At 37.9% G+C, this 27,986-nt stretch overlaps 1 long non-coding RNA gene across 1 annotated transcript in view; it reads left to right on the forward strand.

Moving 5' to 3' along the window:
- The window catches only part of LOC134760359 (uncharacterized), a 335,124-nt gene extending 331,257 nt beyond the window's left edge, over nt 1-3,867 (forward strand). Inside the window, exons 9-10 of the long non-coding RNA XR_010137687.1 lie at nt 2,997-3,071; nt 3,199-3,867. This is a non-coding gene — a long non-coding RNA (uncharacterized LOC134760359). The remainder of the gene's footprint in view (nt 1-2,996; nt 3,072-3,198) is intronic.
- Nucleotides 3,868-27,986: the final 24,119 nt, after the last annotated feature.

Below are 27,986 nucleotides of genomic sequence, written 5' to 3' on the forward strand. Positions count from 1 at the left end.
ACTTAGATTTGGTGTGTGTGTGTGTGTGTGTGTGTGTGTGTGTGTGGCATTTAGGTGTTTTTTTTGTTTGTTTTTTGAGATGGCGTCTCACTCTGTTATCCAGGCTGGAGCATAGTGGCACAATCTCAGCTCCTCGGCTCACTGCAACCTCCGCCTCCCAGGTTCAAGCGATTCTCCTGCCTCAGTCTCCCAAGTAGCTGGGATTACAGGCACCCACCCCCACACCTGGCTAATTTTTGTATTTTTAGTAGAGACGAGGGTTTCACTATGTTGGCTAGGCTGGTGAACTCCTGACCTCAAGTGATCTACTCGCCTCGGCCTCTCAGAATGCTGGGATTACAGGCGTGAACCACTGTGCCCAGCTGGTGTGTTGTTTTTAAAGTTAGGAACAAATGCTAGGTGGGGGTATAGTCCAATTGAATTTAATATATATAGACGTGCTCTAGAATTGATGGTCACTCTGGTCTTCTTGCATTAGTATCCAGACATAGAAAAATAAAACTCTTCAATCTGGAAAACAGAATATTTATAGCTGTAGTTGCATCCAGAGGGGCTGCTGCTGTTTAACATTTTAGCCTCAAATTCAAAGTTAATATGAAGTCATTTCAAAAAAAGAACTGCTGTGAAGATCTGCTGCACTCCCAGGTGGTCATTTCTAAAAAGCCAGCAGCAATGCTGCTTTAAGACTGTGCTTCAGGAACTCATGAGTTATTTCTTCCCTTCCCTGCTGGTAGAGGCTGTATGAATGCCCAGTGGGTCCTCTGTTTGGACAGTGGAGAATGGTTGCTCTGAAAAGAGCTATGAGAGCTACATGCACTGCTGGCCTGGGGTGGGTTGGTCACCAGGAATCACTGTCCAGTGTTTAGTGCCATTTGTAGGCAACACCAGGAAACCAAGAACACATAGTCATTCCTTATAGGAGTTTATCCTCTATGGTTTATTTAATTACATCATAGATAAATAGCTGGATAGATACACACACAAAACACACACACATACATATGTATGTATATACATGATGTAGTAAAAAACATAATATGTAGTTGAGCTAAATTATATAATTATATATAACATATATAATGATTTTGTATATATTATATATTATTTAAAATGATTGTATACATATTATTCTTCAGCTTGACCATTATAGAGACCCAAACTGAACTAGTGCTTTATCAGTTGTCTGACCAATGACCAATACTTTCTTTCAAAGCAGTACTTCTGTTGTTGCAGCCAGGTCTCATATTTGTTTAAAAATAATAGTACCATATTACAGATGCCAATTGGGATTCTTTATGATTTCTGGGTCTTATACAATATATTCACAATTTTACACCATCCTTAGGATTCGCTGATATAAATACCTTACTCTTTCTTTGACAAACACTTTGTATATAGCAAACAATTTGTACAGATAACTGAAGTGACAAGTTAACACTTAAGAAGCCAAAGAGTAAGGATTCACTTGGCTTAGCCTTCCTGATCTCCAGTTGTAAGTTATATCTTCTAATTTCCCTGATTTATCACCAAGGTAATCAACAAATGTCTACCACCATAACAAAGTGTTAGCCTCATGCTGTCAACTGTCTAAAGCAATAAAGGGATGACTGAGATCATTTCTTGAGAAAGCAGGTATCAGATGGAGCTGGAGTAACTAAAAGAGTTCATGACAAGCAAGCCCCAGGTGATCAGAAGGGGTGAAGCTTCTGAGCAAAAGTTGATAGAGAAAAATGAGAGTGTTCACTCAGTAAGCCTTGCACCCAAGTTGCCTTTGCTAACTCCCAGAAACTTTACAATTAGGACTGAATTTATTGCTGTAAGCATAGAAGGTGGTGTGAATAATATTATTTGCATATTTAAAAAGGATAAAGCCAGAAACCTGTAACCTTTGTCACTGATATTTTGGTTATGAGGTGACGTGGCTGGAATAAGATGCTGGACACTCATTGGCTTTATCTACAGATTATAGGGCCAGTGACTTGGCAAGAAAAGTAAAAAACATACCTATAGCAGATGTTAAAAAAAACTCAAATGCCTACAGTGGCCAGCAGGCCATAGAAGTGTATAAACTGAATCAGGTCTATAAAAAGCAACAGTAGAAGCTTGATAATAAATGGATGCTGGCCTCAGCCTCAGTAGGAAGGTGGTAGTAGCTAATATTGAGGACCCCCTGGAGTGCACAGCCCTCCTCCTCCTTCTAAAGGGGCAGCTTCTCCAACAGAGTGGTCCCTTGCAGGAAAGAAAACCTGTCATGGCTAGCCATTTAAACTTTTCAATTGGAGCCAAAAATCCAGATTTTTATGTGATTTATCAATAATTATCAGTTGTTGTCAACTGATTTAATTTTTTAAAAAAAGAGAGAAAAAAGTTAAAAAAAAGCTATGAAAAATATGCCCCATGGGAAGAGCATATAACTATATAACTCTTCTGTCATTTGCACTTGGCTTCCGGGGATCCAGATTGCCCTCTTGATCAGAGTGAGCACAAATGCATCCTCCAGGCCCAGGTAAGGCTGAGTGAGAAGAACTAGAGAGCCAAATAGTGGCAAGATGTGGCTGGGTATTTGAAGGAGAATAAATAGGCATTGGAATTGGACATTGCCCCTGTATAATTTTCTTTAGATCTAGCCCAGATGGCTATAGATTACTATATTAATAAACTAAATAAACCATGAAAGTCAATCATTTCTAACCATGTACACTGCCACTTAAATGCTCAAGGAGAAAATAAATTTTGAGCTGGGAGTAAAGGTGAGTGATCACTTACTGGGTATGAACACCTTCATTCCTTTTATCAGAGTATTTGTCTAGCAATAAAGAGAATGCTTTTCCTTTTTTTTTTTTTAAGTTTAGGGGTACATATGTAGGGTTGCTGTATATGTAAAGTTGTGTCATGGGGTTATGTGGTATAGATTGTTTTCTCACCCAGGTGTTAAGCCTAGTACCCATTAGATATTTTTCCTGATCCTCTCCTTCCTCCCAGCCTCCACTCTCCAGTAGCCCCTGTGTCTGCTATTCCCCTCTATCTGTTCTTGTGAAGAGAATGCTTCTCTAGCACAAGTTCAATATGATGTAAGTTCTGCTGCCCATTATTGATAAAACCATTTTTCTTTAAAGAGTATCCAGAGATACCTTTTGGTTTAATTTGTCTCTCTTGTATCTTGCTTTTCTCTCTAACTCTGGCTACCCTCACTTCAAGCTGGGAATTTGAACTGGATCAGCTGAGTACTTTATCAGTAGGAAGATAACTCTCTTTAGAAGCTGAAAATCATTCTGCACAGAAACACATATGCGCGTACTCACACACACACACAGATGCCTTCAAGCGAGGATGCCTTAAGTAATTAAAGGTAATGTGTATCAAGCTTTAATTACAAAATCACTGTGCTCTTCTGAATTGTACAAAATTATCATACAAGCAGCACAAATAACATCATGCCACAAGGCTGCATTTCCTACCATGAGCTTTAACAATTTATTTTCAGAACTTCATTTATCCATGAATTATGCATGCATCTCTACACATTCCCTATATGCCTGGATTATTAGGTATATGCCATATTATGAAGGCTGTGAAAGTGATTACAAGAAAGTCAAAGATACCCAGATAGGATCTTTCCTGAGAACCATTTACTTATGCACATTCACCCACATTTGTAAACATAATATTGCAGCAAAAGGCTTGGGCTCCAGTCATTCAGAGTAGCCACATTGCCCAGGAATATATAACTTTATGTACTTTCATTTGTAAGTGTTTTTATCATGGAACATAAGGGACTATTCATGCTGTAAATCAAGATCTTGTAATTTCAGTGTCTGATATAAGTCAGACTACTGGAAAGAAAGAAATGTAATTAAAATTAGAAAGAAAACCTTTTAATGATTCTTCCAGTCCTACATTTTTTACTATCAGATGCTTTGGCACTGTTTGTTCCAGGTGCTAGAAGGATGAGTGACACTGACAGTCTGAAACATTTATTAGTGAATTGATAGATGTTTGAAGTACATCTCCATTGCTGAAGAAAGGATCCTGAATCTGGAATCTCAACCTAAAATAGATACACCTTCCTGGACTCTATCTAAACTTTCAGGGCTGTTTCACAGTGAACTAAATAATAAATATTTAATAAATGATTGTGCTTGGCATAACTGGATTGAGTGTCCTCAGAGAAAACTATTATTTTAGGATCTAGGAAATATACAACAGCAGAAATGGAAATAGAAAATACTATATATAATTTAAAAAGACAAGAATATTTGAGGTTTTGAATGGCTCTTGGATACTTGTCATCTGACCTAAAGCTTCTACATAATTATTGTTAGGTATTCATTGCAACAGATTTCACATGTGCAAAACATCTTTATAGGTAAATACAAAAAAGTGAAACTCAGTGTTTACTGATACTCCACCCCAGTGGCTCTCAAACTGTAGTGTGCATCAGAATCATCTGAAAGCCTTATTTAAGCACCACTAATCTTTGGGTTCTACCTCCGCAATTTCTGATTCAATAGGTCTGGGGTGGCATAGAGAATTTCAGTTTTAGGGGGGAGGTTCCAAGATGGCCAAATAGGAACAGCTCCAGTCTACAGCTCTAAGGGTGAGTTTCGCAGAAGACGGGTGATTTCTGCATTTCCAACTGAGGTAACAGGTTCATCTCACTGGGTCTTGTCGGACAGGGGGTGCAGGACAGTGGGTGCAGCCCACAGACCCTGAGCCAAAGCAGGGCGAGGCATTGCCTTACCTGGGAAGTGCAAGGGGTTGGGGAATTCCCTTTCCTAGCCAAGGGAAGCTCTGACAGATGGCACCTGGAAAATCGGGTCACTCCAACCCTAATACTGCACTTTTCCAACAGTCTTAGCAAAGGGCACACCAGGAGGTTATATCCTGTGCCTGGCTTGGAGGGTCCCACACCCACAGAGCCTCGCTCACTGCTAGAACAGCAGTCTGAGATCGAACTGCAAGGTGGCAGTGAGGCTGGGGGAGGGGCGCCCACCATTGCTGAGGCTTGAGTAGGTAAACAAAGTGGCTGGGAAGCTCGAACTGGGTGGAGCCCACTGCAGCTCAAGGAGGCCTGCCTGCCTGCCTCTGTAGACTTCACCACTGGGGGCAGGGCATAGCTGAACAAAAGGCAGCAGAAACTTTTGCAGACTTAAACGTCCCTGTCTGACAGCTTTGAAGAGCGTACTGGTTCTCCCAGCATGGAGTTTGAGATATGAGAACGGATAGACTGCCTCCTCAAGTGGGTCCCTGACCCCCGAGTAGCCTAACTGGGAGGCACCTCCCAGTAGGGGCCGACTGACACATCATACGTACGGCTGGGTACCCCTCTGAGACGAAGCTTCCAGAGGAACGACCAGGAAGCAACATTTGCTGTTCTGCAATATTTGCAGTTCTGCAGCCTCTGCAGGTGATACCCAGGCAAACAGGGTCTGGAGTGGACCTCCAGCAAACTCCAACAGACCTGCAGCTGAGGGTCCTGATTATTAGAAGGAAAACTAACAAACAGAAAAGGCATCCACACCAAAACCCCATCTGTACGTCACCATCATCAAAGACCAAAGGTAGATAAAACCACAAAGATGGGAAGAAACCAGAGCAGAAAAGCTGAAAATTCTAAAAATCTGAGCATCTCTTCTCCTCCAAAGGAATGCAGCTCCTTGCCAGCAACAGAACAAAGCTGGGTGGAGAATGACTTTGACGAGTTGAGAGAAGAAGTCTTCAGAAGATTGGCAATAACAAACTTCTCCGAGCTAAAGGAGGATGTTTGAACCCATCGCAAGGAAGCTAAAAACCTTAAAAAAAGATTGGATGAATGGCTAACTAGAATGAACAGCATAGAGAAGACGTTAAATGACCTGATGGAACTGAAAACCATGGCACAAGAACTATGTGACGCATGCACAAGCTTCAGTTAGCCGATTCGATCAACTGGAAGAAACGGAATCAGTGATTGAAGATCAAGGGAATGAAATGAAGTGAGAAGAGAAGTTTGGAGAAAAAAGAGTAAAAAGAAATAAACAAAGCCTTCAAGAAATGTGGGACTATGTGAAAAGACCAAATCTACGTCTGATTGGTGTACCTGAAAGTGATGGGGAGAATGGAACCAAGTTGGAAAACACTCTGCAGGATATTATCCAGGAGAACTTCCCCAACCTAGCAAGGCAGGCCAACATTCAAATTTAGGAAATACAGAGAACACCACAAAGATACTCCTCGAGAAGAGCAACTCCAAGACACATAATTGTCAGATTCACCAAAGTTGAAATGCAGGAAAAAATGTTAAGGGCAGCCAGAGAGAAAGGTAGGTTACCCACAAAGGGAAGCCCATCAGACTAACAGCTGATCTCTTGGCAGAAACTCTACAGGTCAGAAGAGAGTGGGGGCCAATATTCAACATTCTTAGAGAAAAGAATTTTCAACCCAGAATTTCATATCCAGCCAAACTAAGCTTCGTAAGTGAAGGAGACATAAAATCCTTTACAGACAAGCAAATGCTGAGAGATTTTGTCACCACCAGGCCTGCCTCACAAGAGCTCCTTAAGGAAGGACTAAACATGGAAAGGAACAACTGATACCAGCCACTGCAAAAACATGCCAAATTGTAAAGACCATTGATGCTAGAGAGAAACTGCATCAACTAATGAGCAAAATAACCAGCTAACATCATAATGACAGGATCAAATTCACACATAACAATATTAACCTTAAATGTAAATGGGCTAAGTGCTCCTATTAAAAGACACAGAGTGGAAAATTGGATAAAGAGTCAAGACCCATCAGTGTGCTGTATTCAGGAGACCCATCTCACGTGCAGAGACACACATAGGTTCAAAATAAAGGGATCGAGGAAGACCTACCAAGCAAATGGAAAACAAAAAAAAGCAGGGGTTGCAATCCTAGTCTCTGATGAAACAGACTTTAAACCAACAAAGATCAAAAGAGACAAAGAAGGTCATTACATAACGGTAAAGGGATCAATTCAACAAGAAGAGCTAACTATCCTAAATATATATGCACCCAATACAGGAGCACCCAGATTCATAAAGCAAGTCCTTAGAGACCTACAAAGAGACTTAGACTCCCACACAATAATAATGGGAGACTTTAACACCCCACTGTCAACATTGCACAGATCCATGAGACAGAATTAACAAGGATATCCAGGAATTGAACTCAGCTCTGCACCAAGTGGACCTAATAGACATCTACAAAACTCTCCACCCCAAATCAACAGAATATATATTCTTCTCAGCACCACATCACACTTATTCCAAAATTGACCACATAGTTGGAAGTAAAGCACTCCTCAGCAAATATAAAAAACAAAAATTGTAACAAACTGTCTCTCAGACCACAGTGCAATCATACTAGAACTCAAGATTAAGAATCTCACTCAAAACCGCTCAACTACATGGAAACTGAACAACCTGCTCCTGAATGACTACTGGGTACATAACGAAATGAATGGAGAAATAAAGATGTTCTTTCAAACCAATGAGAACAAAGACACAACATACCAGAATCTCTGGCACACATTCAAAGCAGTGTGTAGAGGGAAATTTAGAGCACTAAATGCCCACAAGAGAAAGCAGGAAAGATCTGAAATTGACACCCTAACATCACAATTAAAAGAACTAGAGAAGCAAGAGCAAACACATTCAAAAGCTAGCAGAAGGCAAGAAATAACTAAGATCAGAGCAGAACTGAAGGAGATAGAGACCTTCAAAAACTCTTCAAAAAATCAATAAATCCAGGAGCTGTTTTTTGAAAAGATCAACAAAATTGATAGACTGCTAGCAAGACTAATAAAGAAGAAAAGAGAGAAGAATCAAATAGATGCAATAAAAAATGATAAAGGGGATATCACCACCGATCCCACAGAAATACAAACTACCATCAGAGAATACTATAAACACCTCTATGCAAATAAACTAGAAAATCTAGAAGAAATGGATAAATTCCTCAACACATACACCTTCCAAAGACTAAACCAGGAAGAAGTTGAATCCCTGAATAGACCAAAAACAGGCACTCAAATTTAGGCAATAATTAAGAGCCTACCAAAAAAAGGCCAGGACCAGATGGATTCACAGTCAAATTCTACCAGAGGTACAAAGAGGAGCTGGTACCATTCCTTCTGAAACTATTCCAATCAATAGAAAAAGAGGGAATCTTCCCTAACTCATTTTATGAGGCCAGCATCATCCTGATACCAAAGCCTGGCAGAGACACAACCAAAAAAGAGAATTTTAGACCAATATCCCTGATGAACATCGATGCAAAAATCCTCAATAAAATACTGGCAAACCGAATCCAGCTGCCCATCAAAAAGCTTATCCACCATGATCAAGTGGGCTTAATCCCTGGGATGCAAGGCTGTTTCAACATACACAGATCAGTAAATGTAATCCATCACATAAACAGAACCAAAGACAAAAACCACATGATTATCTCAATAGATGCAGAAAAGGCCTTTGACAAAATTCAGCCCTTCATGCTAAAAACTCTCAATAAACTAAATATTGATGGGACATATCTGAAAATAATAAGAGCTATTTATGACTAACCCACAGCCAATATCATACTGAATGGGCAAAACTGGAAGCATTCCCTTTGAAAACTCGCACAAGACAGAGATCACCTCTGTCACCACTCCTGTTCAACATAACATTGGAAGTTCTGGCCAGGGCAATTAGGCAGGAGAAAGAAATAAATGGTATTCACATAGGAAAAGAGGAAGTCAAATTGTCCCTGTTTGCAGATGACATGATTGTATATTTAGAAAACCCCATCTTCTCAGCCCAAAATCTCCTTAAGCTGATAAGCAACTTCAGCAGTCTCAGGATACAAAATCAATGTACAAAAATCACAAGCATTCCTATACACCAATAACAGACAAACAGAGAGCCAAATCATGAGAGAACTCCCATTCACAGTTGCTACAAAGAGAATAAAATACCTAGGAATCCAACTTACAAGGGATGTGAAGGACCTCTTCAAGGAGAACTACAAACCACTGCTCAACGAAATGAAAGAGAACACAAACAAATGGAAGAACATTCCATGCTCATGGATAGGAAGAATCAACATTGTGAAAATAGCCATACTGCCCAAAGTAATTTATAGATTCAATGCCATCCCCAATGGCTTTGAAGCTACCAATGACTTTCTTCACAGAATTGGAAAAAACTACTTTAAAGTTCATATGGAACCAAAAAAGAGCCTGCATTGCTAAGACAATCCTAAGCCAAAAGAACAAAGCTGGAGGCATCATGCTACCTGACTTCAAACTATACTACAAGGCTACAGTAACCAAAACAGCATGGTACTGGTACCTAAACAGATATAGACCAATGGAACAGAACAGAGCCCTCAGAAATAATACCATACATCTACAACCATCTGATCTTTGACAAACCTGACAAAAACAAGAAATGGGGAAAGGATTCCCTATTTAATAAATGGTGCTGGGAAAACTGGCTAGCCATATGTAGAAAGCTGAAACTGGATCCGTTCCTTACACCTTATACAAAAATTAATTCAAGATGGATTAAGGACTTAAATGTCAGACCTAAAACCACAAAAACCCTAGAAGAAAACCTAGGCAATACCATTCAGGACATAGGCATGGGCAAGGACTTCATGTCTAAAATACCAAAAGCAATGGCAACAAAAGCCAAAATTGACAAATGGGATCTAATTAAACTAAAGAGCTTCTGCACAGGAAGAGAAACTACCATCATAGTGAACAGGCAACCTAGAGAATGGGAGAAAATTTTTGCAATCTGCCCATCTGATAAAGGGCTAATATCCAGAATCTACAAAGAACTTAAACAAATTTACAAGAAAAAAATCAAACAATCCCATCAAAAAGTGGGCAAAGGATATGAACAGACACTTCTCAAAAGAAGACATTTATGCAGCCAACAGACACATGGAAAAACGCTCATCATCACTGGCCATCAGAGAAATGCAAATCAAAACCACAATGAGATATCATCTCACACCAGCTAGAATGGCGATCATTAAAAAGTCAGACAAAACAGGTGCTGGAGAGGATGTGGAGAAATAGGAACACTTTTACACTGTTGGTGGGAGTGTAAACTAGTTCAACCATTGTGGAAGACAGTGTGGCGATTCCTCAGGGGTCTAGAGCTAGAAATACCATTTGACCCAGCCATCCCATTACTGGGTATATACCCAAAGGATTATAAATCATGCTGCTATAAAGACACATGCACATGTATGTTTATTGCGGCACTATTCACAATAGCAAAGACTTGGAACTAACCCAAATGTCCATCAATGATAGACTGGATTAAGAAAATGTGGCACCATGGAATACTATGCAGCCATAAAAAAGGATGAGTTCATGTCCTTTGTAGGGACATGGATGAAACTGGAAACCATCATTCTGATCAAACTATCGCAAGGACAGAAAACCAAATGCCGCATGTTCTTACTCATAGGTGGGAATTGAACAATGAGAACACTTGGACAGAGAGTGAGGTACACCACACACCAAGGCCTGTTCTGGGGTGGGGGGAGGGGGGAGGGATAGTATTAGGAGATATACCTAATGTAAATGATGAGTTAATTGGTGCAGCACACCAACATGTCACATATATACATATGTAACAAACCTGCACGTTGTGCACATGTACCCTAGAACTTAAAGCACAATTAAAAAGAAAAAAAGAGAATTTCAATTTTAATTAGGTTACTTATTGATATGGTTTGGCTGTGTCCCCACCCAAATCTCATCTTGAATTATAGTTCCTATAATGCTAATGTGTCATGGGAGGGACCTGGTAGGAGGTAATTGAATCATGGGGGCAGATTTCCCCATGCTGTTCTCATTATAGTAAGTTCTCACAAGATCTGATGGTTAAATAAGTGGCTTCTCCCTTCTCTGGCTCTCATTCTTCTCCTTCCTGATACCATGTGAAGAAGGACTTGTTTGTTTCCCCTTTTGCCATGATTGTGAGTTTCCTGAGGTCTCCCCAGCCAAGCCAAACTGTGAGTCATTTAAAGCTCTTTTGTTTATATATTACCCAGTCTCAGGTATGTCTTTATTAGCAGTATAAGAATGGACTAATACACTGGTGATGCTGATGCTGCTGTTCAGAGACTACACTGGGAAAATTACTGCTTTACAACATATGCTCCATCACATGAAGGGTAAAATCTCTCAGATTTATGTTGGTCCCATAGCTGGTGTTCAACAAGCAGATAATAAATGAATAGGACTGCTGAAAGCCATCAAAATGCTTGCGAACTTTTATTACATATAGTTTTAAATGAGCCACCCTAGAGTAGGAAATCATCCGTACTTTGGTTACAAAAACAGTTCACAAGCTCAGATGCTTCCATTAAAGTAAAATATTGCTTTTTACCTTATTAACCAAATGTATTACTACTATATTTTTTATTATGTTTTCAGCATTTCTATAAATTTTGCTACATTTAATTTTTGCTCTCCATTTAAAGTTATATTTCAGAGCTTCTGCTTTTCCCATTCCAACAGGGGGTTGGGCATTGAGATTTTTTACAGAAATGTCTCATGTCAGTATTCTTATTACTGTACAGTACAGTGGCATTAAGTAGATTCACATTGTTGTCCAACCATCATTATCATTCATGCCCAGAATGTTTTCATCTTTTCAAACTGAAACTCTAAATCCATTAAACAACTCATCATTTCTTCTCCCTGGCAACCACCATTCTACTTTCTGATTTTATGAGTTTGATTATAGTAGCCATGTGCTAGAAGTTGGACCATACAGTATTTGTTCTTTTGTGACTGGCTTATTTTGCTTTATGTAATGTCTTCAAGTTTCATCCATAGTGTAGTATGTGCCAAAATTTCTTTTCTTTTTAAGGCTGAGTACTATTCCACTGTGTATATATAGGCCACATTTTGTTTATTCATTCATCCATCAATGGACATCTGGGCTATTTCTACCTTTGCTTATTACGAATAGTGCTTCTTTGAACATTGACATACAAATGGTGTTTCACCATATTGTCTTCCATAGTGGTTACATTATTTTGCATTTATTTTATTTTTTAACTTGATTTTTCTCTTTCCCACTCAGCTATAATTGCCATTTAAGACTGACTCTCTGTGACTACTTCTGATAACAGGATCAAAGAAGCTATAGTAAAATTTATTGACTAAATAAGTAAATAAAACATGTCGTGTAAAATCTAATGTATCTGATTGTATGTTTTTTAATTTCCTTAAGATTTTGTACTTATTTCTGAAATTTATTGTTGAAGAGGCATCAAATATGAGACCAGTTAGATCTATGTCCTCCAAAACAAGCTTGCTTTTTGTTTCATTTTTATACTTAATGCTTGTAGGGTTTTGTTGTTACACTTTTAATGTAAAAAGTTGTCAAGACCAAGTCATGAGAGGGATTTTGTTTTACTAATTTTGTCTCAAATACAATTTTATCTTTTGCTGAATTAGTCCATTTTTAAATTCAGGTGGTTTCCAGTTATGGCTCTGATTACTCCTTCATCTAATTATTGTTTTATTTTAGGAAGAATGTTTAGAAACATGAGATTCAATATCTCATATCTCACTTCTATATACACTACCTTCTTCCTTATTCTATTCAACATAATATGCTTTGATGCTGCAATTTGGGAAAACTTTGAGGGGTTGACACATATGTTTGTGTTAAATAATTTGTATTGAAAGAGTAGTGGTTGACTTATGAAATGATTTCTCTAAATACTACTTTAAAGTCTCTCACTAAAGTCAATGTTTTTGGGATTTCATGGAAAATGGTGACATACAATACTCTAAGAATTGGCTCTTCCACTCTAAGAATTGGCCCTTCCACTGAAGCAATCAATAAGGTATCATAAATGACAGAATCGAGTTTTTTTTTTTAAACTCTGTATTCTAATCAAATACTTATAGTAACCAGGAGAGCACTTAATAAAGAGGCTGCAAAACTATAATAGGCCAGGCACGGTGGCTCATGCCTGTAATCCTAGCTCTTTGGGAGGCCAAGGCAGGCAGATCATTAGAGGTCAGGAGTTCAAGACCAGCCTGGTCAACATGGCAAAATGCCATCTCTACTAAAAATACAAAAATTAGTCAGGCGTGGTGGTGGATGCTTGTAGTCCCAGCTACTCAGGAAGCTGAGGCAGAAGAATAGCTTGAACATGGTAGGCAGAGGCTGCAGTGAGCCAAGATCTCACCATTGCACGCCAACCTGGGTGACAGAGCAAGACTCCATCCCTAAAAAACAAAAACAAACAAAAACTATAATAAAAGAACATTGTGGCACTGTCACTCACCTGCCTACCATTGCCCATTTTCCTCCAGTTTGTCATTGACTACAGGGTTATCAGTCCGTATTTGTGATGCAGCTTTCTGGTGCTAGGGTAATGCAATACAAACCTTTTTGTAAAAAAAAAAGATGTGAATTTTGATCTGTTTCTTGCTTCCCTGAGGGGCCAGCACAGAGGCTTCCCTTTCTTTCAGCACAACCTTCACTCCCACAAGCCTGAGAGCTTTCTAGGGGGCATATGTCAGCAGCAGTTAAAAACATACTATCTGTGGGCAAGGAATTGCAAAACACAGGAAAAGGGAAAAATGAAAGGCTGCTGAGGAGTATTCTTGGGGCAATAATAGCTTTGAAGGGCTACTAAGTGCAATGTGTTTGCTTAAGGTATAATGCATGTACAGAAAAGGCCCGAAAAGCCTTAGATTGACACGTTTAGCTACTCTTTGGACCACACACAAGCAGATGAAGGCTATGGGAGCCTTCAGGCCACCTGGGTAAGTACTGAAGGCATGTCCCAGTTCAATGGCAACTTTCAGAGAATAGGGTCGTTCACTGTTCCTTTTCTTTTGGCACCAGATATTTAAGAAAGTCTCTGTCAAGTCACTGGCTGGCTGCTGATATGACAGAAGACAGATTTTAGTGACCACACATGATAAGAAATACAGAATTTGCAAAAATAATTTGGAAAAGTCACTTTATGAAGTGCCACTGCAGCTCTCAACAAACAGCAGCAGCAAACCATGGGGAGGAGGAAGGATCTGCTTTCCAGATATAATATTGAAAATGACCAGTCTTCAATAAAAACATAAGGTATTCAAAGAAACAGGAAAATACGGCCTGTTAACAGGAAATAAAATGACAGAAGTTGTCTTTGAAGAAGCCCAGACATTGGATTGACTAGACAAAGACTAAATCCATTATCTTAAAATGCTCAAAGAATGATGAGAACCACGGACAAGGAACTAAAGGAAATAAGAAGAATGGTATACGAACAAATAGGGACTATCAATACACAGGTAAAGTTGTATAAAGGAACCAAATAGAAATTCTGGAGCTAAAAAGTGCCATACCTAAAAAGAAAACAAATACACTAGAGGGCTTCAGCAATGGCGTAAAGCAGGCAAAAGAAAGAATTAAGAGACTCAAAGAAGGGACAATCCAGTCAGCTGAGCAGAAAGAAAAAATTAATGCGAATAATGAAAAGAGCTTAAGGGACCCGAGGATACCAACAGGTACACCAACACACTAACAGAGTCCTATAAGGAGAAGAGAGAGAAAAGATCAGGAAGATTTGAAGGAAGAATGTCCCCAAACTTCCCTAATTTGAAGAAAGACATGTGTCTACACATCTAAGAAGTTCACCAAATGCTTGTAGGATAAACCCAAAGAGATCCAAACCAGTACTCATTAGACTCAAACTTTCAAAAGAAAAAGAAAAGGAGAGAATCTGAAAAGCAACAAGAAAGAAGGGAATCATCATATACAATGGACCCTTCACAAGTCTAACAGCTAATTTTGTAACAGGAAATTTAGGGGCCAGAAGGTGGTACATTGGGGGGTGGTGTCATATTTAAAGGGCTGAAAGAATAACACTGCTAAGACTTGTATCAGGAAAAACCATACTTAAAAACTGAAGGAGAAATTAAGACATTCCTAGATAAACAAAGTTGAAGGGGTTTGTTGCAAGAAGACTTGTCTTATCAGAAATGTTCAAAGAAGTTCTTCAAGCTTGTAGTTCTTAAACTACAAGACAATAAATCAAAGATCTACAAAGAAAAACGTAGGCCAGTAAAAAAGCCAGCATTACTAAATCTTTGACTTTTAACTCTTCTTTGTGTTTAGAAAGTGATATCAAAGAAAAATGCATAAAACAATAATTGTAAATTTATGTAAATGAACTTGCAATCTTTAAAGATGCAATTTGTGACAATAACAGCAACATAAAATGTGAAAGTGTAGCTGCATAGGGACAGAGTTTTTCTTATGTTATTGAAGCTAAATTAGTTTCAATTCAAATTCAGCTTTTACAAATGTATGTGATTGATTATAATCCCCAGGGTAGCCACTAAGGAAATAATTAATTAATATATGAGAAGTGAATACAACTAGTACATGTATGTATTAAGTAGAAAATATTTACGTAATACAAAAGAAGTCAGGAAACGAGGAACAAAGATCTAAGACCTATAGAAAACACCATAATGGCAGAAATAAGTAAGTCCTTCTTTATCAGTAGGTACATTAATTTTATTGTAAAAAATGTTCCTCTCTATGTAAATTTTATCCATTTTTGGGTATCCAGATAAAGTCTTACCTCCTTCTTTAATTTTTTCAAACATTAGATAAAATTTCTGTTACATATAGGAAGAAAAAAGGTTTGAAGTTTACTTTGGTTATTTCATTAAAGAAAACTAAACCTCAATTTCCTCAATATTATATAGAAAATCTAATGAGAACCATTATTTAAAAAGTCATACTTTTTGCACATTTCCTTTCTGTACTCCATAATTATTTTATATATGTTTGTTTTTCCATAAACATGGATTTATTTTTATAGGAATATAATTATTAATACAGAACCTTTAGTATAGCGTATTATAATACTTAAGAATCGAACTTAGAAATCTGAAAGATTTTAAGTTCTGGCTCTGACACCTGTTATAAATTTTGAAGGTGAAAAAAGTTCGTCTCAATTAGCCTTAAATTCTTCATTTATAAAATGGCAGTAATATTACTTATCTCATGTGTTTCAAGAGATAATTCAAAGATACGATAATAAATGTAAAGTACTTAATAGTTATAAATAACAAATGGTTTATGTTATTAGTACCATATTCACCTTAAATATTTCTTGTTCTTGATTGAAGAATTATTTATATTTTAGTAATCTATATTAATTTTTATGTAGTATCTGGAATATTCGTAATAGATTAAACTGTGTATCTGTTGTTATTTTTAAAAAAATCTATATGTAGATACGTCACCGATCTTTATTACCAGGTCTATATGCTTGACGTCTCCAAAACAGACATCATGATTTCTTATTTCACAACATTTCCTTTCCCATTCTATTCCCTTAGTTTCTCAAGAATAAAATCAATCCTTCATCCCTGTCTTTTTCTCACACCCTACATTCAATCCTCAGCTGATCCTGTGTTTTATTAAAAAAAATACTCCAGAACCTATCACTGTTCTTATCTTGACCAAAGGTGCTTCCTGTTGCAGCACTTATACCGTGGGCCAGGAGGAAAAAGCAGGAAGAAATACAGACTTCTGTATTGAGATCACTTATCTTGGGATCTACAAAGAAAAACATTAGAGGCCTAATCTAAGGGAGGTAACCAGATAGGATACCGGAGCACAGTTTCACCATTTACTCACAGAACACAATTAAGGAAATTAATTGCCTATCTTGTCTCTGTTGACTCCTTCATTCTATTTCCTTGTTCTGTTTTCCCTTCATTCCACTCTCCTACCTTCCTATTACCTCTATTTGCTTTTCATTTACTCTGCCTGTAGGTCATCTTATAGTATATTACTTGAACTTTTATAACAACAGAAATTACCTAAATCACACAATTTTACATTTTTCCAATCGCTCAGGTCCTACATTCAAAAGACCAAATGAGGCCGGGCACGGTGGCTCATGCCTGTAATCCCAGCACTTTGGGAGGCCGAGGCGGGTGGATCACGAGGTCAAGAGTTCGAGACCATCCTGGCCAACATGGTGAAACCCCGTCTCTACCAAAAATACAAAAAATTAGCCAGGCGTGGTGGCGGGCGCCTGTAGTCCCAGCTACTCAGGAGGCTGAGGCAGGAGAATGGCGTGAACCGGAAGGCAGAGCTTGCGGTGAGCCGGGATCGCGCCACTGCACTCCAGCCTGGGCGACAGAGCAAGACTTCGTCTCAAAAAAAAAAAAAAAAAAAAAAAAGACCAAATGATCACACTCTGCCATATTGGTTTGAGAAGCCTGTATTTAATAGCTGAACAGCTTCCTTTATATTTATTTCTTCCAAAAAAAATTCTCTAAACTTAGGGAAAATAAGTTAAGAAAGCCCTCTCAGTGAGCAGTAGACTGTCAAACGTAGACTCCTCTACTGACACTTTTTTTTTTTTATTGGGGTAAGATATGACACAGGTATGAAAAGTAACCATTGCCAAAGTGAACTAATGAATATATTAATATTTATAAGGTGATCGTTAAAGCATTAAGTTTAATTTGAATGATAATGCTATGGGCAGACTTGACACTGTATTCATTTCCATATACAGACTTGATCCCTTTAAAAACATTACCCATACCCACTCCCTCTTCAACTGAGCATGATGAACAAAGGCCTTTCCTAATCACGCTGGAACATGATCTTGAATTGATTGCACTGTGGGAAGACAGTCTTGCTTTTATATATTACCATTGTTTGCCTAATACCCTTGACATAAAAAGAATTAGAGAAATATACACTGCACTTTGACTATAACATGCTTGTTGAAAATCCTCATCTCCAAAAATGTTTCAAATAATGAAGAAAATTGAGGCTTTTATGATATAAGGCAATTCATTTTAGAAATACATGACGGAAGTGCTAAAATAACTGAAGTGTTATTTAATTATTGGTAGACTGATATTATGTATCACTATAATAGCTGTTGCATGTAGCATAGTTATTTTAAATTACTGGTGGTATAAACACATTTTTATGGGCACATAAAAAAGTAAATTCCTTGTACCAGGCTTTATGAAAACTAGTATTATTCTATCCTTATATAGTTTTGAACTGCATTGGAAAACAATTGTATGTGTTTATTCAGAGTAATATTTCTTTTTTTTCCGTTGGATTTGATTATAAACTCTTTCATGGCCAGTTGTTTTGATAAGAATACTGTGTAGCTAAGATCCAAGCATACTGTTTTTAATACATATTATTCACCATTAAAATCAAGAAGGTGATTTCTAACTTGTTTGTAGTTGTGAACATTATTTTCACATATATAAAGTGTCTAGCAGTGCTTGAACACAGAAGTTGCTAACAAATATCACTCATTGTTATTATTGTTACTATTACTACTAGTATGTTCTGTGTTAATATTTTATGCTTTGGCTTGTAACCTTTTTCTCTTTATTTAGAATGAGCTACATTTCATTTCAGGCTAGTTTAAGGCAGAGACCCTCTGTTTTGTATTTTATCTGGTACTAGGACAATGCTGAGCACACTGAAAGTGTTCAATTTAGTTTAGATCATCAGACATTCATAAAATATTAGATTTGGCCATCGTGTGTTTAAAACAAAGCCTAAGCTTCGTTAGGGAGCCCCAGGCTGTACAGTGGTTTCCTCTCTTGTTTTGCCAATGTGATCCGTTCGTTAAAGTAAAAAAGCATGGATTAAGCCATTTCTGTGGTTATTTTGTAACATTCTGGATCCTCCTTCCAGCTTCACCTTATGTGCTTGACAGGGTCTCCAGCCCCAGTGTGGTATTACAGAAACTTGCTTTCTGTGCTCCTAGAATAAATATCTAGAGTGATAGTCACAATTTCTAAATTCAATAGAGCTTCATTGCAACTCAACAACTGTACTAACAGCAAAATGGCAGAAAGGATTTCTTCTCCACGAGTTCTTGTCCTTCAGAGTCTAGGAAAGCACTCAGCCATAACAGAATAGGAGACAGGTATTGCAAGAGTACTAATTTGGACCCTATGAATGTTGTATAGTGAGGGCATTGCAATAATGGTGATAATAATGTCTATTAATTATTAACATTTCCCAGGCATTTTGAGATACATTATGCATATTGTCTAGTTCATTTTCATAATTACTCCTTGTAAGATGGATATTATTATACTATTATGTCCATCTTACAGATGTTGAAATTCAATTCAGAAAGGTTAAATCACATTCCCAAAGTCATATGGCTACTTAAAAGGCAAAGTTGAGATTTGTGGCACAAGAAATTTGAATTTCAAAGTTTATTTTTTTCCACTCTGCTATGCTACACATTTATTTTAGGTTGTTATTTAATGCTTTTGTACCTTTTTATGTCTTTGATTTTATAACCTCAGTTGCATTCCTAATCACACAATCAGCGATTGACTTAAACTTCACTTTATCTTGAAATTCAGAAGAATAAGTTGTAATCTTTTTGCTTTCCCTCTATGTATGTATGTATGTATCTACCTACCTATCTAATCTATAATTTCTTTATGTTGTCTTACAAAAATGAATACCCCTCATTTCTCACACTAAGTCTTCTGTTTCTGCTTTTGCCTATACAACCTTGCCAGCTTTTGGACCTTATTTTCTAAGAATAAAAGCCATTCTAGTTTCCTACATGAATATACATTTCTGTTATGTTAACAATGGACATATCTAATTCTTCCATGCTGAGTAAGAGGATGTGAAAGACAGTGCTGTCCTCAATTATAACCTTGGTTTGATTACTCTTTTAAAATTCAATTGTATTGAATTTTATAGTTTGAAAAATTCAAATCTCTACTGAATTTTACAGATTGAAAATCCTTACCTCATTTGATCCACACCTCATTTCAGACTTTCTACAATCATCTCCAGCTGAGTGTCTTCAATTCAATTCATGCTTAGTTTTTCTCCTATGGCCTAAAATAGCTAAAATCACTTTTCCCAGTGATCCTTTGAGTCATCTTGTCCTTTTTTTCTTCATAGATACACTATTTTATTTTCCACCAAATAATTTTAATTCTGAAATGTCTCTTTGTCTATCACTTTCCATGATTATTTTCTTTTCTGAGGCAAGGTCTGGCTCTGTCTCCCAGGCTGAAGTGCAGTAGCACGACCTTGGCTCACTGCAGACTCTGCCTCCAAGGCTCAAGCCATCCTCCCACCCCAGCCTCCTGAGTCGCTGGGACCACAGGCATGCACCACCACACCTGGCTAATTTTTGTATTTTTAGTAGAGATGGGGTTTTGCCATGTTGCCCGGGTTGGTCTTGAACTCCCAGGCTCAAGTGATCCATCTGCCTTGGCCTCCCAAAGTGCTTGGCCTACAGGTGTGAGCCACCTCACCCAGGCGATAATTTAATTAACGATTTTATTATAATTTAGAAAATCATTTTAGCAACCTCCAAACTCATTCCTCTGGCCCATTTTCTACATTTCACAAGTGTGATCTCATTCTGCTACTTACCTCTAGCTCTAACTTCCTGATCTCATTTTCTCTCTTGATCTTCTCTGGATTCCCCATCTACCTTACTCTTTCTACACTAAACTTTGCCTTTTCCCAGAAAATGCCTTGCCCTTCCATGAAGGCATAACTTGCCTCATATTTTTTTTTTTCTGTTGTGATGTTCATCTTCTTTCTACATTTGTTGAAATTGTCAATCATTCTCTAATTTATGTCAAATATCACCTCCTTTCTAAATCATTTCCTGATCTGCCAGGTAGAATTCAAATTTCTCTCCACCATGATTCTGTAGAAATTTGCACATAGACTCTTCATAGTTATAGCAATGTTTTGTTGTCATTTTATTACCAAATTTCGAATTAAAGCTCTACAAAGTCTAAAAAGAATGAAAATTTTCTTATTTTGTTTCCCAAGAACATAAGCATGAGTCAAATTACATACTTGATACTCAGTATTTACCAGTAACTTATCTAGAAGTCCTGACCCTGGGAATCAGTCATCTTTTACAATTTTTTAAACTATAAAAGCATTTTTATAGTGATAAGTACTTTTTGCATTTCCTAGTTTCTCACTTTGAAGCACAAATGGGAGATATTATAGGCTTTATTATTATTATTTTAAGAGCTGGGATCTCACTATCTTTTCTAGACTGGACTCAACTCCTAGACTCAATTGATCCTCCTGGCTCAGCCTCCTGAGTAGGTGGGACTACAGGTGCATGCAACCACATGGAGCTTAAGTGTATTTTAATTCTACCTTCATTATTTGACATATTCGAGGGATGATTTCTTCACTTGATATCTGGAAATCTGGTTGTGCTGAGAATTAAATGTGATGGCATAAGTGACCTGTTTTACAGAGCCTGACTGATATGTGATGCTTTGTGATCTTAACTTTCTTCTTTCACTGACTCATTCATTCAAAGTCCAATTCCACATCACTATTCTATGATTCTCCCTCTTGAAGTTTCCCTACTATTCTCTCAGTCAGAAATTCAGATTTTCTGTCTTTATTTTCCAATGTTTCATATTTGATCATTTAAAATTTGATTCTAGTCCCATAAAAGGCATATTCCATGAATTACTCTAAAATTTTTGTAGCAATTTTACTAGCACTCCATATACACCAGAAATCAATAACATTTTCAGGATTGATTAGCACTCCTGGAAGATGACATCATGTGCTGACTTTCCCTGGGCAGATCAGAAGCAATTAGAGTACATGAGTCAGTGTCTTTGTTCTCTCTCCAGCACCTGCACTACCCTAACCTCGGAGTTTATACTCCTAGCCTGGAACTTGGTTTGAAAGAAAGAGAAGGAGGCAATAGACTAAGGAAAATTACTTTTATTTTAAAATATTAACCTGTTAGCAACATGTTTGGGCACTTATTTTTTTTTTTTTTTAGAAAATGTATTGAAAATGGTTGAGATTTTACTCCTAGGCCAGGCGCAGTGGCTTATGCCTGTAATTCTAGCACTTTGGGAGACCGAGGCGGGTGGATCACCTGAGGTCAGGAGTTCAAGGCCAGCCTGGCCAACATAGTGAAAACCCGTCTCTACTAAATATACAAAAATTAGCCGGGCATGGTGGTGCATGCCTGAAGCCCCAGTTACTTGGGAGGCTGAGACAGGAGAATCACTTGAACCCAGGAGGCAGAGGTTGCAGTGAGCTGAAATCAATGCCACTGCACTCCAGCCAGGGCAACAGAGTGAGACTCCATCTCCAAAAAAAAAAAAAAAAAAAAAAAAAGAGTTTTTTTTGGCAAGATATCTATTTATTTCACTGAAATATTTATTTCAACCCTACATTCAAACAGAAAAATAGGTTTGTACACATCAAGTGTACTGAATGAAAATAAATGCACGTGCAATCTAATAGTGATAAGTAATTTTTGTTTATTCTTTTATTCTTGTTAGTGGTGGAAGATATTTCAGTTACCCCAAGTTACTGGCAGCATATCCATACAAGTCCACAGCAACTTCAGCCCTTGCCTCCCCAAGAGAAAGAATTCGACGGAGGGGCATAAAGCAGGAAACGAGACCTACGCAAGTTCCAAAGCAGGAAAGGAGGTTTATTTTAAAAGGTTTTAGAATAGGAAAGAAAGGAAAATTTGCTTGGAAGAGATCCAAGTGGATGCCTGAAGGTCAAAGAGAGAAAAAGGGAAGACGGCAAAAAGCCCCTTTGTTCAATCTTGATCCTGGGACTTCATAGGCTCGCCTCTTTCCCATGATTCTTCCCCTAGGATGCGCTTTCCGCTGCGCAGTACTTTCCTTACCCTTTGGAAATGAGCAGCCCAGTGCGTTTAGGGAGTGTTACATGCCTGCCCATCTGAGGCTTTTTTCCTTTTTCCGTGTGCCCCCAGAACCTCATACTTCCCCATTTTGCCTCTTAACGTGCATGCCCAAGAAGCTGCTTCTCCCTGGGATCTGCATTCAATTAACACGAATGTTAACAGTGTGGACCATCAGGAGATTTGTCTCTCCCTGGCTGCCCAATTATTATTTTTAGAGCGGCAATGCTAATTGCCGAACTATCACCTGACACTCATAGTGGGTGCAGGGAGAGCTCTCTCCTATGTGTTCGTGGCTGTCTAACTACCTGCAACACTCTTATTAAGAAAATTTGAATCTAAGACAAATGTCAAAATAAGTCATTTGCATTAAACATGTTGTAGTGCATAAGTTTGAAGGAAAAGTCAATAGGTTAAAATATGGTGGACTTAGTGTGTGTGTTTGTGTGTGTGTGTGTGTCTGTGTGTTTTAACTTAACCAGAAGGTAAATTCTTAAGTATTATCTTTCATAATAATGATAGCTATAGTTTACTGAGTGCTTATCAGTTACTTTAAATTTACTTCCCTGTTTAATTCTAATAAAACCCTCTTCAGTAAGTGCTGTCATTATCCTCCTTTTATAAACAAGGCATGAGATTAAAAACTTGCCCAAGGTCACAGAGCTTGTAAGTGGTGGCACAGAACCTTGAACTCAGGTTTGCCTCAAAGTCTGTGCTTACATGAGCATTGTGCTTTTCGTACTACGGACTTAAATTTGAATCTGCCCAAAGTACTTAGTAGCCTTTTGATCTACCTATACTTCACTCACCTAAGCTTTATATAGACAGAGGCAACTAAAAACAAACAAACAAAAAAACCAGACTGTTAGGTGTCAAATTTTTAAACTGGCTCGTGCCTCATTTATCAAAATGAAGCGAATCACAGTTTCAAATAATGAAACCTGAAATAATGTTAGAGATGATGCTTGGGCTCTCAGTTTATTCCACCATCTAAATTATAATAGAGTTGAAATGTCATCACAGATGGTTAGGGCTGAAAGGGCCATGGATATCATGTAGTTCAGCCCCCTAATTTTATAGAAGAGGAAATTGAGGCCCACAGAGGTTAAATGACTTGCCTAAATGACTTGCAATGAACAATAGCAAGAAGAATTGCTATTGCAAATAAGTAGTATTTCAGGTTTATTATAGGTTTTTGTGGGCTTGCTTGAGAATACAACTGCTGTTTATGTCATTGCTTTTGCAAGAAAGTATATGGTAAGTACAAAAACCCACTACAACCTCATCCAAAGGAATGAAATAAGAACCGAGGAGATGAGGCAAGAATAGAGTAGTGGTATATAGAAAATAAACAAGGAAGTTCAGGAATGTGATTCATTCTTCAAGAGGGCCTCCCCTGGAGAGAGAAAGGAAATGTATGACTACCAAGAGTAACTTATGTGCTAAAGCTGGTATGAAGCACACTGGTTTTTTTTTTTTTTTTTTTTTCTCCAATTACTGAATACGTGAATTAAAAAAAAAAAAAGGCCTGGACTGGACATTGTTCTTGGGAGAAAAATAGATAACTATATAAAATACTTTTTTTTTTAAAGAAATGAAATTCCTGTGAACATTCTAGGCTTTTTGGAGCAAAAAAGAATATTAGTCCAGATGAATTTACTGATTCATTTTACAATTTGCTTTATAGTGAGTGCTTTACCATATACAAGGTACTAATGCATTTGGATGTGTAGGAAGGAAAAATGTTTTTCTCTCTACTCTTGCTTAGTGAGTCTTAGCTGGGACCTCTTGTTGCAAAATATGAGACAAAAGATTAATGAGAGAAAAACGAAGAATGTTAGTAGCATGTATACGTCATTATACATGAGAGATACCCGGAGAAATGAGTACATTTCAAAGAGGTGGCTTTGAACTCAGGCTTAAATATGATTCTTCGATACATTTGTTGAAATAGGAAAGAAGGATGTGGGGGCTGGAAAAGGGGAAGTGACCAGGAAAAGCAAACAAGGGTCAAGTTTGTCATGCAGATTTAAGACAGCACCTATTCTCTCTTGATTGAGTTTTTAGTGAATGGGAGTCATCCTCTTTCTGGTACAGAAAGGTAGATATTCTGATGAATAGATATTTTTTAATAGATATAAATTTCCCTTGTAAAAGTTCGACTTTTTCTTTTCAGAGCATTTTCTTTGTCTATGTCTCGAAAGAGACATATTTTAGGATGGCATATTCTAATCTCCTAGAAGTGTAGATTATACCATAGTCTCAATTTTTCTTGATTTTTAAGTTTTTAGGTCTTGCTCTATTAATTTAAGCCATTATTTATAATTTCATACTCATTTTCACTTGAAGAAGTTTATCTTTAGCTAAGGAACACAGAAATTAATTGTTTAGGCTCTTGCTGCTCTTAACACTTACAGCATTAATGGGAGGAAGGAGAGAACTACAGGAAAACGAAACCACCAGAGCACATCCAGGCGTACAGGTGATGGGGTGAGTGTTCATAATCCAAACGAGGATGTGAATGGCCCAAAGGAGACTGCCTGCACCCTGACCTCTTCCCCCACAAAGCCATAAGCAGGAAATGTTCTGTGCTGCTTTCCCGAGATCCATAATGACTCCCGTGTCTGCCTCCCGTGCTGCGGGTAATGGCTCACCCATGCAATTACTTTCTTTTGTCTTCTCTGAGTTCAAGATAAAATATTTGAACCTCTTTGAAGGGGGCATCTGAAGCTGAAGTTATTTTTAAGGAGAAATAATTTTTTTCATGTAAGATGCAGAAGTTGTTACTCCTCAGGCTACTGAGAGAAAATGAAAGGCGCTTCGAGTCTTTTTAAAAGCCGGATTCTGATGTTTAGCTTGATCAAAGAGAAACTTGGGAAAGGAGGGGAAGTAGAGGATAGAACAGAATATACGGCACTATGTTCTTTGAAGGCACTGCCATTACATTTCTGATCTTTGAACTCAGCAAATTATTTCATGAGGACGATCTGAATTCCGTGCATTTGTGAAGCTAATAACCAGATAGCTTGAGCAGTATGTACCAACCTTACGAACAAGAAGGCAGGCTACATTTCTTAACATGATTAATACAGACACTTATGTTTATACTGAAAATACATTGAATCACCCTTAAAACACTTTCTGGTGTTCATGGAGTCAAAATGATAGCTTTTGGAGGAGCACCTAGGAGTTCTTCTAGCCTTTACACTGTCTTAATGGCATAGTATTATCATTAAACGCTCAACCCTGCAGTCTACTTGCCTGTGTCTCACTTCTAATATCTCTATACTGGCTGTGAAAGTTCAGGGAAATTCTTTTGTTTTTTGGAGACAGAGTCTCGCTCTGTCACCCAGGCTGGAGTGCAGTGGCATGATCTCCGCTCATTGCAACCTCTGCCTGCCGGATTCAAGTGATTCTCCTACCTCAGCCTCCTGAGTGGCTGGGATTACAGGTGCCCGCCACCATGCCTGGCTAATTTTTGTATTTTTAGTAGAGACAGGGTTTCACCACGTTAACCAGGCTGGTCTGGAACTCCTGACCTCAAGTGATCCTCCCGCCTCGGCCTCCCAAAGTGCTGGGATTACAGGCATGAGCCACCGCACCCAGCCTGGGAAATTCTTTAACTTCTCTATGCTGACTTACTTCAAAAACAACGGTTAATAAAATTAAGTAAGTAGAATTAGGGCTGATTTTGAAAGGTTGCTGTGAAGACTAAATGATATAAGTGTCTGCCTTATTGCAAATTTTCAATAAATATTAGATGTTATTATTCATTACACTCTATACGAAGATGATTTTCTTTTCGATTGACTTTCATTTTTCAATAGTGTGCCCACAAGGGTGTTCAACACTTACTTCATTACCCAAAGATACTCAGCTGAACACACAATTTCAACTATAATTCCACACTAAATTACTTACAAGTAGTGCTTTATATCTAACAGACATCCTGGTTACCAAGGTTTGCTTGACACACCACAATGACTCTTGTTAACTAAGAGAAAACCAGTTCCTCCCTTCACTGTTCCTTCTAATATGAAGTGGTGAGAAAAGAAAGAAAGAAAGAAAGAAAAAAAAAAACATAAGTTTTGGCATAGAAGCAGGTTACTTGTGGGCTTGTCCTTATTGCCCATCTGTCAGTGAGAACCACCATAAAGTTTTTCAGCACCTCGTATTGATCTCAATTACATCATGATTGTTTCCTAAATTTATCTTACCTGGAGCAATAGAGACTAGAAATCCATCACATTTTATTACCTTGACTATGGAGACACCCACAAGATACAATTTCAAAGCAATGTGCACGATGGCAGGTATTTCATAGTGCAATCTTTTTTCCATGGGGAAAGAAATGGCTGTGAGAACCAGGACATATTTTAATCCTTCTCACCTTCGTTTTCACGCTTGCCTTGGCTGTTACATAGTTTTTATCCGCTAATATGTTAATGTATGTTTTGCTTCGCTATTTTCTCTTTGAGTGGCTTTGCCAACACAATAAACACTGACAAGATTCTTAAGCAGTGTGATAAGTATTTGAAGAAAAAGCAAGGAATTTTTATTCTGGTGTTAACCATTTATTAAGAGGGAAAGATGATATTTTCATTGCATTTAGTATTTGAACCAATTTTGATGAAAATCTATAATTTGGGGAGAATGGTATGATTTGTCCAATTTGTTTACAGTCTGTTAAACAGATTGCATATGACTTTGATTTATCAAAGCTTAAGGCAGTCATATTTAATGCAATATTAAATTTGATTATAGGAAATAGTGTTTAAAAGTCTCAAAATAGATAAGTTCAAACAATATGGCCTATAAAACATCTTTTGAAATATTCTATGGTAAATTTTGATCTATGGGCATTAAGTTCTGTATTACAGGGACATTTTTAGTGTTATTATAGCCACATTAAATTTATTATAATTTTTTTTTTTTTTTTTGAGACAGAATCTCTCTCTGTCGCCCAGGCTGGAATGCAGTGGCGCGATCTCAGCTCACTGCAAGCTCCACCTCCCGGGTTCACACCATTCTTCTGCTTCAGCCTCCCCAGTGGCTGGGACTACGGGCGCCTGCCACCATGCCCAGCTAATTTTTTGTGTTTTTTAGTAGAGATGTGGTTTCACCGTGTTAGCCAGCACGGTATCGATCTCCTGACCTCGTGATCCACCCACCTCTGCCTCCCAAAGTGCTGGGATTACAGGCGTGAGCCACTGCACCTGGCCTAAATTTATTATAAT

Source organism: Pongo abelii, chromosome 17, assembly GCF_028885655.2.
Source record: "Pongo abelii isolate AG06213 chromosome 17, NHGRI_mPonAbe1-v2.0_pri, whole genome shotgun sequence".
Taxonomy (NCBI): domain Eukaryota; kingdom Metazoa; phylum Chordata; class Mammalia; order Primates; family Hominidae; genus Pongo; species Pongo abelii.